Source organism: Anolis sagrei, chromosome 5 (genome assembly GCF_037176765.1).
Source record: "Anolis sagrei isolate rAnoSag1 chromosome 5, rAnoSag1.mat, whole genome shotgun sequence".
NCBI classification, from domain to species: domain Eukaryota; kingdom Metazoa; phylum Chordata; class Lepidosauria; order Squamata; family Dactyloidae; genus Anolis; species Anolis sagrei.
The window spans coordinates 165,921,894-165,933,445 of NC_090025.1; the positions used below are offsets into that span (position 1 = coordinate 165,921,894).

Sequence of the window (11,552 nt, forward strand, 5' to 3'; positions counted from 1 at the left end):
GAAAGAGCACTATGCTGATTGAGAAGAGAAAGGTCACAGAAAGGCAGGTTGCCGAGTATTTGTAATGGCCATTGCACCACAGACAAATAGGATTATTGTTTGATAGATAGAAAGATTAGGAACCAGGGCCAGGAGAACCATCTAGGCATTTTCCCAAATGAGCTCTTGCTCTGTAGCCCTCAATCCTAGTAGCACCATGGGAAATGCAACACGAACAAAGATAGAAGCAGTGGGTGGGTGGGACAGTTTCAACAAATAAGTCTCCCCCAGTAGGAAAAGAAGAAGATATTAGGATAATAGTATTCTTACTGGGGGTACACAAAGTGGTAAAACAGTACAATGGGAGGCCACCAAAGAGTATGAGAAAAGACCTCTACTGGATGGACCTTATTTCTGATTGTACAAGAATCATGTTCATGAGGAAAGACATTGATGGATTCTATAGTGGTGTATAATGTACTGCTTGGAATACCTTGTTTTTAGGATTCACTTCCAGCTGATTGTGAAAAGGCACTACCTCTGTTGTACTAATGAGCCTTAGTATGGAAGCACCCTTCTTCTCTGAAATGTCCCTGCCCAGCTTGTCTGCCCCATAACACTTTGTGCATAGTGAATAGCTAATGATCCTCAATAAACTCTTTGTTCCTGCCAACTGTGTCTTTACTAGCCCCAAAGAAGTTTGAAATTGTGATGGACTGGGCTACCAACACTTATTGGTCTCCTTAATAGCCTCTAGCCAGCATGGTTAATGATGAGAAATGCTGGAAGCTGTACTTCAAAGGCACCAGGAAGCAGAGTTCAATAAGAGAATAGTACAAGAAAGCTTTCTAGAACTTCAGCAGCCACTTGAACATTTCATAAGCCGATATGAGAAGGTCAGGGTCAGGGCTAATTTCTATGGTTTAACAGACGGGTAGTACTTTCCAATGCTCCTGTCAGTAGCAGCTGAATGTATGCATGCCAGTGGAGTGGTAAAATTTCCTCTGCTTTAAGGAAGCTTCTTGTGGAACATGGCTCAGCATTTGCATTAAAATCTGGGGCAGATACATAGCCACACTAACATGAAAATATCAGCACCTGCTGATTCCTGTCTTCAATTTGCCTGTGCAAATTTACTTAGAGCCAGCATCATATAGCAGTTATATATTATAACCTTTGTCTCATAGATGCTGAATCTATGAGACCAGGGTTCAAATCTCTGTTCAGTCATGAAAATCCATTGAGTGAGCTCAAATAAGCCAAAGAGAAATGCAATAGCAAACATCTCAGTAAAGTGTGCTACAGAAGGGTCACCACAAATCTGAGTTGATTTGAAGGCACATAACTATGACCCCATGGACTTTGTGACATCTACATGACACACAGAGCTGTTTCACCTTACATGCCTGGCAAGGATGTTTCATGCGGCCTTGCCCTGTGTTACTCAAAGTCAGGGTATGCCTTGGAGCTTTACCCCACTAAGCCCATGTGTAAAAAGTTGTCAGGTTCTGATATTGAACAGGCCACTACTGTTTATTCAGGTGGCCCAGGGACAAGGAAAGGCAGTTATCATTGTCCCCATCATAGTGATGACCAAGGGGCATGAAATTGCTCATTTTTTCTGCCCTTGGTTGTGCTGGTGCTTTGGCCAGCATCAGCACTAGTGACAAGCAATGACCACAAGCAATTTCATGCCCTATGATGGGTGGTGGTAAAGTGGGCCATCACTTTAGTGGTGTGGACATCCGGGGAAGAACGCTACTTGTGTCTGTGGACATCCTCCCCTCACCACAATGGCTAGCTAATTCAGTAGCCTATATAGATGTGCCCTTAAACAAGCATGTACTTAAAGTCCAGAACCTGGGAAGTTCCATTTTTCACTGCAGTACCCAGAATTCCTCAGCCATTCCAGGATGAATGGCTGAACTTTCTGCAGCCCTGTCTATGACTTTGGCTCTGTTATAATCACATTTTCCCCTCTAACAGCAGACTCTGGCACACAGTGGGATAGATCTTATTATCAGTCCCACCTGGGGTATCCTTTTCAAAGTCCTGCAAAGCTTCTCCTGTTGTGTCCAACAGCCAGTTTTCATCAGACTACCAGGCCTGCTGAGATTCGGGGTTTTCCATATCTAGATGAATATGTATATTTTTTCTTCCAAAATATGTTGCCATGGCTTCATAGCACAAGGTTGCTGGACAGGTGAGAGCCGGATGGAGACAGAATAAAGACCAAAACCTTTGATTTACCTTACTCCGGAACCCTTTTGAGTTCCCCTTCTCCATCATGGGGTTTATATTTGTGATAAAACATATCTGACAGCAGAATTCTTAATGCTTACTCAGTAAATATGTGGCTTCAAGCTCCAGAATATGCCGTGCAATGATTCCACTTGTACACATCTATGTTATGGCTATATAAGTCAGATAAGTATAGGAGAATTGAGATGAAATATCTTATTACATTCTTCCTGGAAGTGTAAGTTGAAATAGTCTCTTGTTCTCAAAAAGAGGTTGTGAATGGAAAAAGTTGAAGAAGCCCTGCTAGGGTACTTGAAGTACTGACCTATTCACAAGAAGCATCCTCTTGAAAAATCCCTCCCCAGGCCCTTCCACACAGCCCTATATCCCAGAATATCAAGGCAGAAAATCCCACAATATCTGCTTTGAACTGGGTTATCTGAGTCCACATTGCCATATATTCCAATTCAAAGCAGATAATGTAGGATTTTCTATCTCAATATTCTGGGTTGTATGGCTGTGTGGAAGAGCCCTTCATCTGATAGGCATGTCTACATCTGATGTCTTAGGCTGGATCTATACTGCCATATAATCAAGATTATCAAAGCAGATATTCCACATTATCTGCTTTGAACTGAATTATATGAGTCTATACTACCATATAATCCAGTTCAATGCAGATTGGATTTTATATGGCTGTGTAGATGGAGGTCTTACTATAAATGGTACCTACAGGCACTTGTTAGATCTGTGGCTGCTCAGTATCTCCTTTGATTTAGAAGACTATCAACACCTCAAGAGGAAGACATGGAGCCTTTCTACACAGCTCTATATCCCAGAATATCAAGGCAGAAAATCCCATATTATCTGAGAGTGTCTACGCAGGTAACCCAGTTCAAAGCAGATATTGTGGGATTTTCTGCCTTGATATTCAGGGATATAGGGCTGTGCGGAAGGGCCCTTGTCTGCCATCTCCCCAGGAGAAATGATCTTTGCTTCAAGTGCTTTTGATATTGTCGGTTCCCCCATGACATTTGGCTTGGTGAATTCCAAATTATTCTGCAAGATGGATACATACAGTAAAGTTAAGAATAGATTAATCTAATTATACCTGTTTTGCTGATAACTCAGAGCAGGTCAGACAGAGCTTAGGCTTGGGGATCTACTGAGACTAATGAAGGTATTTTTCCAGATTTTTCTAACTCTGCAAATTGGGGGGATTTAATTAAAAAGAAAGCAGTTGAAATGATTGAAATCTCCTAGAATTGTGTATGATTGTTTTCAGCCTATAGAAGGACCAAATAAATGAATCTTAAACTTCAACCCATGTATTGAACATTATACATAGCTTAGACCAGTGGTTCTCAACCTGTGGGTCCCCAGATGTTTTGGCCTTCAGCTCCCAGAAATCCTAACAGCTGGTAAACTGACTGGGACTTCTGGAAGTTATAGGTCAAAACACCTGGGGACCCACATGTTGAGAACCACTGGCTTAGACCTTAGAAAGAAACCCTTGCAGACCATAGAAAATTCTGCTAGTTAGGCTATGGCAGAAGTCTGGACATATTTCCAGCAGCCAAACTGGGCAGGGGATTATGTGAACTGTAGTCTAAAAAATAACTTTCCCAGCTTTTGGTCTTTCTTCCCGCAATCTTGGAAAAGCCACTTAGTGTACTGATAGATTACCATCAGTCAACTTTTCTAGTTTCCAAGCAGTTTACCTGAATTGCCTCTCAAACTCTTCTGTGACACATCCATGTGTGGTATACACATCTCTGGGTGTAGAATGGCCAGGAAAGTAATCCTTGGCATGATGACTATTATTGTCATTACTTCTTTATATGCTAGATTGTTTGACATCACCACAGCCACAGATCTCTCATACTTGAAGAATGATGCCAGTGGGCATAGGTCAATGGATGTTGCACAAGCTCATTGTAAACCAAGTTAGTAATTTATCTGGCAATTAGTATGCTTGTTAAAAAATTGGAGTCAGTCTGTACTCAGGGGAAAAACCTATTCTGTGTTGCTACTTCTTGCTATAATCCTCCAGATACTCACCAGGAGCTATCATTGGTGGTATTCCAATCTTAATTCACATAAGGAGCAGGAGGCAGAAATGAATGCTGGAAAGAGCAAAGGGGAGAGGCAGTAGAATGAGTCACCCATCAAGACTAATAGCCTAGGGTTGTGAAAATAAAACTGATGAGAGCCATCTCTATGATGCAGTAGAATTGACAGCTGCTGGAACCTTTATCACTGACTCATTACAGGAGCTCCACTAACACTGGATATTGCTAAGAGCTAGAAGAGGGAAGGCAGTGCTGCAATGCAGCCAGAGCCACAGGTTAATGCACTGGCCACCATTGATTAGCAAGAATGGTGGCATTACCTGCTACATGCACTTCTGCCTAGGTTTTCCTGTTGTTTCTGAATTCAGCAGTAATCCTTCTACTTACTGAGAAGGAGGAAAGGAAGGGTAGTCAGAAGAGATTTCCTAATGACTTTCCCTGTTCTAATGTATAGTGCTTTGGGTGGCATGGTCTGGAGTCAGAGTCCATAGTATTACAAAAGACCCATTCATGATGGGAATGGAAAACCTGGTTTATTTAGATCAACACAGTCACTTGCAGAATGTCCTGAGTTGTCATGATGAAACCCATATTAAAAATATAGCCTTGCAGAAGGATGACATTGCACAATGGCTGAAGAAATGCAGGCTTGTAGGTTTCCGCAACCAAAAGCACTATATTCATTTATTTTGAAAATGAGTCCCACCCAGTACATTTGTTGCCCAGGTGTTATCAGTTATAGAGACCTCAAGGCACATCCAATACCCTGCCACGCATGAATATACCATCAAAACACTCCCGACAGATCTTACTGACAGATCTTGTCAACATATAACAAAGTTCAAAGCACAAAATGACTAAGAATACACCCCCCCCCCCAGTGTGACAAAAAGACTAAAAATAAGTGGTGATGGTGGAGGAGGGGGAGGAGGGGGAGGAAAAGGAGTGGGATAGAAATATGCATCTTCTACCTCCTGATACTCTGGTCACAGAATAATCTATACAGGGATTCCTGTAGAACAATGTTGTTCTTTAAGACTGCACCTCCGAGCAATCCTTACCAGGCTATGCTGGGAGTTACTATCTAACAATATCTTCAAGACTAAATGATATCCACTTCTGCTACAGATAAATAATAGCAAGAAACTTAAGATCAACTCCTTATCATCACTAGCCAGGGGTACACTCTCAGTCTCTTTCAACAACAAATGATCCATCCAGTGATGTTTGTGCAGTCAAAACAAAACAAAATGACAATGGTAGAGCACATGCCTTTCATGCAAACATTTACAGGTTTAATGCTGGGTATCTCCAGCTATCGCTTTGGAAAGATTTCTGGTCTCCCAGAGAGCCATGATCTCTCAGTGCTGACTTAGGGCACTTCCACACTGCAGTTAAATGCATGCTGAAACAGGTTTTAAAAAACCCAGGCTTTTCTGGTAAGGTGTCTCAAAACTACCCTTAAAATTTAAAAAAACTTACCCGGCTACCATTAAGAAACTGCTTGAGTCCTCCTGGCATATAGAAGTGATGTGCCAGGAGACTGGAGTGAGGCAAGGAGCAATTTTCCTTCTCACCCTCTCTTCCTCCCCAGTCACCTGGTATATCATTTCTACGCTCCAGGAGGACTCAAGCAGTTCCTTAATGGTGGCTGGGTAAGTTTTTTAAAAGATGAAGGGTAGTTTTGGTGGGTTTAAGGAGTGGTGGTTGCCCTCTCAGTTTTCTGGGCTCCTGGAGCCTGAAAAACTGAGATGGCTGTGTTGATTGTGCTCAGGAATCATGTGATGTGGTCCCCAGGCCCAATCCACACAGGGCCCACATCTGGTAAGGCCCGGATCTTACCTAATATCTGCATCTTACTAGGTGTCTCATTAATTTGGAACAAAGCAGGGAACAACCCTGATTTGTTCTGAATTGATTTGCTTTTACCTGAGGCATCTTTTGGATATCTCCAGTAAAAATGCAACAGGCCCCACATTTTTGGGCCTGTCTGGAAGGGCCCTAAGAATGATCAATTTCTTTTACTTTGAGAGCTGGCATTAGCTGGCAAGTTGTGTGATTGCCTATGTGCACTCTCTCCCTCATGCAGCCCTCACTGTGAGAGATGGGAAGGTTTAAATATTCTCAGCCTGCAGGAGAAAAAGTTTAAGCTTCTTCACATCTCCACAAAAAATGTTCCTGGTGTCAATAAAATTTTCTGCTACTAACAGTGGCAGGAAGACAGCAACCTTGTTTACAGAAAAAAAATTATTATATGCCAGTAGATGGATTTTAACTTATGGTGACCCTTCAAGGCCTCCAAGAGCCTCAGTCATCAAATAACCTGCTTAAGCCTAGCAAAGCTGTAGCTTCCTGGATTGAACCAATTCATTTTCAATGCAGTCTCCCTTTCCCCCTACTTCCTTCCACTGTACTATGCATTATAATATTTTCCAATGAGTCATATCATCTTGTGATATGTCCAAAGTCCAACAGCTTCAGTCTATCCATCTTCACTTGGATCCTGTCTCATTGCATTCAATATATAGCTCCATATGAACCAGAGCCCCATTGATCAGAAGGAATGAATCTTGTTCACCCAAATTATAGTCAGAATCACTTTTCCAGCTCTGTGGACAGCACAGCTGGAGCAGCGGCATCTTGTTTGCCCAACAAGTGTGGATGAAGGTTTCCATAACCTGCATTCACTCTGATTTCATTGTAGAATTTACAGGAGCTATCCAAAGTTCTGAACCCATTTGGAGGACGATTCGGTTCAGCAGCTTTGTTACCTCCTTGGTTAGTCTCCAACAATCACTCTCATCTTTAGGATCCAGATTACATCTCCAAATCTAAAATTTAACATAACACCCTGAATACATTTTATTTTGGAGATTTTATGCCAATTGCCAACATCAGGTTTAGCAGCTTTCTGCATTCCTTTATTTCTAAGTGGAAAGCACCATACTGTTGCTGCATTCAAAAATAACTGAATATTTATTTATTTTACTTATTTACAACTCAGGGAGGCTTCAGGGACAGCTTCATATAGCAGCAGCTGTTCAAATGCTATATTCCTCTATCTTTTGTTTCCATCTCTAAATAGGAGGTGAATAACATCCTCTCCCCAGCTTATTAAGAGGAAAAGACAAGGGAGTTTCATCTTCTTGATGAAGTGTATTGCAAAAGTGCTGAAAGAATAAGGGGGGGGGGAGTGGGAGGGAAGCAGAAAGAAGTATTAAACCTTGCTCATTCATGAAAAATTGCCTCTACAGAAATGTAAAAAAATGCAGTGAATGGAAGTGAAATGTGGGAGCTTCACAGTCTCTCAACTGTTGAATGTGGTTGGATTATGCTAATACTATCAAGTGGGGAAAAGGAGCTGAAGAAGTATGCAAGTGAAGGAAGAATGTAAAGGATGGAAGAAAAAACAGAACAGGTGCTAATGCAGAAGGCAGAAGTGTCTGATAATTGTTTGGTATATATAGAACAGAGCTCCCAGTGGCTCTGTGGGTTAAAGCGCTGAGCTGCTGAACTTGCTGGTTGAAAGTTCACAGGTTTGAATCCGAGGAGCGCTGTTAGCCCCAGCTTCTGCCAACCTAGCAGTATGAAAATATGCAAATGTGAGTAGATCAATAGTTGCCATTCTGGTGGAAAGGTAACGGTGCTCCATGCAGTCATGCCGGCCACATGACCTTGGAGATGTCTACAGACAATGCCGGCTCTTCGGCTTAGAAATGGATATGAGCACCAACCCCCAGAGTCAGACACAACTGGACTTAATGTCAGGGGAAAACCTTTACCTTTACCTATATGCAGAACTGGGAGAAGTTGCTATATTGGACTACATATCCCAGAATCCCATTACCAAGAATGGCCATGGGGTTCCTGGGAGTTCTTATGCCTCAAAGTAACACTGAAGAAATAATGTCAAGTGTAGGAAAAGATCCCATTTCTTCATGGGACATTTAGGTAACTCTGAGGCCCCTTCCATATCTGAGTTAAATCCCACATTATCTGCTTTGAACTGGAATATATGGCAGTGTGGACTCAGATAACCCATTTCAAAGCAGATATTGTAGGATTTTCTGCCTTGATATTCTGGGTTATATGGTGGTGTGGAAGGGCTCTTTAATATCTGCCCATACAACCTCTGCACCTCTATCACCACCACTTTACTTGTTGAATACAAGGAACCACCAACAATACATGAATGAATCTGTAGGGTTGTCATTATGCAGGGAACATGAGAGTATAACCCCCTCAAATAAGAATTCGGCCACTCATGAAATGTACCTATACTTCCCAAATTTCAAGCACTGCAGTAACTAAAAATTTCACGTGATCAGCATTTAGAAATAGAATTCAGGCATCTAAAGGGATGTGGCAGATAAAGTTACCAGAGGAATGTAAATAGAGCAAATAGAAGATTTGTAAATGTGAAGCATTTTCAGTGTTTGACTCTCTAGAATGCCAGAAAGTTGGGGACTGAAGAACAATTTCATGGGAGCAAGAGTTTTCATTTGCAGGGACAATGCCTTCCTTCACCCTTCACCCTTAAATAATGACGCCCCTGTCCATAACCCTGATTCTATACTTTGTAAGTGCCACACCACTAATATATTGGGGAAGGGGTGGCTAGGAAAAGTAACTCTGATTTTTTTTAAAAGCTAAGCCTGATCATACTCCCAATTTTACATTTAGGCTTACTTACTTCATGATGTTAACTTCATGCTTCATATGTTGTAGTAGAATTAGGACTTCCAAAGTTGCAATGCTCTGACTTTTTAATCAAGGGACAAGGATGTCAATGCCCCAACCACTGTCACTCAAATGTCTCTAAATTTCTCTTTTCTCTCTAAATTTAACTGCAATTTTTGGGGTGGAAAGAAGGGAAGAATTTGTCTAGGAATAGCATGCATTTGTCTTTAAAACACTTCCTTTAAAGTGGAACATGGAGAAGCACCATTTTTCACAGGGGACTCCAAATAGTATTCCCCATTAAAGCAGGAAAATGTTAAAATGTTAAATCTCTATGCAGCGTACATGCTTCTGCATTTCAGTATGTGCAACTATCATTCAACATGGGAATATCACAGAAGCATACTACTAGGAAGCCAAATTTAACAACACATTTTCATGTTGCACACAATCCACAACTGTGGAATTTACTGCCATAAGATATCTGCTAACTTAGATATATTTAGAAGACAAATCCATAGAACATGGCTCTAAAAACAGGTGTTCCCATGCATATTATTAAACTGAGTGACCATGTTTAGGAATAGTTAACCAGATGCAGGAATAATGATATGGAATGGCTATCACTTTCATTCTACAATTTTGAGTTTCTTTAAGCATCCAGTTGGTCCTTGTCATGAACTGGGCAAATGGAACGTGGGGTGACCCAGGAAAGGAACATGAGTTCCATGTACAGGGCCACAGTAGCACAGCAGGTTAAACCACTAGCTCCAGGAAATCTGCTGACTGCTTCCAGTCAGCACTTCAAAGCCATGAGTTGGGGTGAGCTCCCAACTGTCAGCCCAGCTTCTGCCAACCTAGAAGTTCGAAAGCATGCAATGTGAGTAGATCAATAGGTACTACCTCAGCAGGATGTTAAAAGGGTGCCCCATGCAGAAATGCAGACATGCCAGCAACACAATCTGAGATGTCTACGCGCAACAGGCTCCTCAGCATGGAAAAATGGAACAAGAGCACCTCCCCATGGCCAGAATTGAGCATCGCCTCCAGATGCCAGAGATGGAAAAAGGGAAAGGCCTTTACCTTTATCTGTGTTGTATGTCGTTGTTCACTGTATGTAAAATGCATTGAATGTTTGTCTTATCTGTGTATATCGTAATCCAGTCTGAGTTCCTCTGGGGAGATAAAGCAGAATATAAAAATAAAAATTATTATTATTATTATTATTATTATTATTATTATTATCCACGGGGAAATAGGTCCCAAGCATCCCTGAAAATGTGGATGAAAGACAACCTTTAATTTTTACTATTTTGGGGCCAGAGGCATACTATAAAACTGCATGGAGGACACAGAGAGGTCCACAAACACATGTAAGGGAAGGGGATTTTTTTTTTGAAACATGGGTAAGTGATTCTGTGGATAAGGAGGTCATACTGTATATTCTTACAGGATACAAATTGGATTACAGTATTTCAAAAGTCTCATGTTTGTTTGTTTTAGCCCGACTCTTTTGCCAGCCTACATTGATGCTGCCTGTAGTTACTCAAATGCCGAAAAGACAAAGCAGTTGCTTTAAGTGTCTCTTGCAGAAAAAAAATGGCTTCAGGCTCCAACATGTATAAACAAGTTATATAACACCAAATTAATAGAAGCCAAACTGCATTTGTCAGTGTGGAACTATGGCTTCTGGCACACGCCAATGGTCAAGCTGAACTTCAGACATCTAGTGTTTAGTAAATCTGATATATAATTTAACAGACACCCCCACATTCCACACAGGTACAAAACCTGCTCTGAATGAAAAGTTTGCAAAACTTCAAAGTCCTATTTAAAATATACAGAGCCGTTGTTGGGGGAGGGGGAGCAGCAATTTGCTGGGAAGGGTTCAGCTTTCCTTTCTTTCTCATACATACTCTGGGAGCATCACAGAGCTTCTCTTCCAAGCTCTCCCTTTCCTTCCACTGACTTCTTTCCCAGCTGATATTCCCCTCTATCACCATCTGCCACAATTGAGCTCTGGCACCCCCTCATCCCCCCTTTCTTCTCCCTCCCTTTCTCCTTTCCCCCTCCCTCCCTCCCTTGCTCTTTCTCTCCATCATAATCACTCTGTCACTCCCCCTCAATCCTTTCCCCTATTTTCTTCTCTTTCATCATTCGTTCCCTCTCTTTTTCTCGGCTCATTCTCATCCCATTCCCCCTCCTCCTCCTCCCATTGCTTCCCTCGGAACCTCTCCCGATTGGCTGTTAGCGACATCCCCAAGAGTCATTTGACAGACAGCTTGATCTACCTAACCCTGAGAGACAAGACCCCCACCTTTTTTTTCATTCAGCATTCAGCAGAATTGCTTTTGATTGAGGGAGGGGGAGTGTATCATCTCTGCCAGGCTTCCGCCAACAAATGCTGAAGGGCTGCTGCTGTCTTACCTGCAGTTGCACAGGAGAGCAGGTGGGATTGTATTCACAGCCGATGGGGGAGTGCAGGGGACCCGAGGAGAGAAGCCACCTCACCAGGAGGAACAGCAGAAGAATGAAAGGGAAATAACCAGAGCATCTCACAACCTCAGGAGGGAGAAAGAG

The 11,552-nt window shown here is 42.0% G+C and overlaps 1 long non-coding RNA gene across 2 annotated transcripts in view; it reads right to left on the minus strand.

The window, feature by feature from the left end:
- LOC137097200 (uncharacterized) overlaps positions 1-11,489 on the minus strand; it is a 21,150-nt gene extending 9,661 nt beyond the window's left edge. The window contains exons 1-3 of one of the 2 annotated variants that reach the window (XR_010910049.1): positions 11,400-11,489; positions 10,056-10,147; positions 3,650-4,346 (exon numbers count right to left, since the gene is read on the minus strand). This is a non-coding gene — a long non-coding RNA (uncharacterized lncRNA). Of the gene's footprint in view, positions 1-3,649; positions 4,347-10,055; positions 10,148-11,399 lie in introns of those variants that run through there. The other variant, XR_010910048.1, reaches the window with a different exon arrangement.
- Positions 11,490-11,552: the final 63 nt, after the last annotated feature.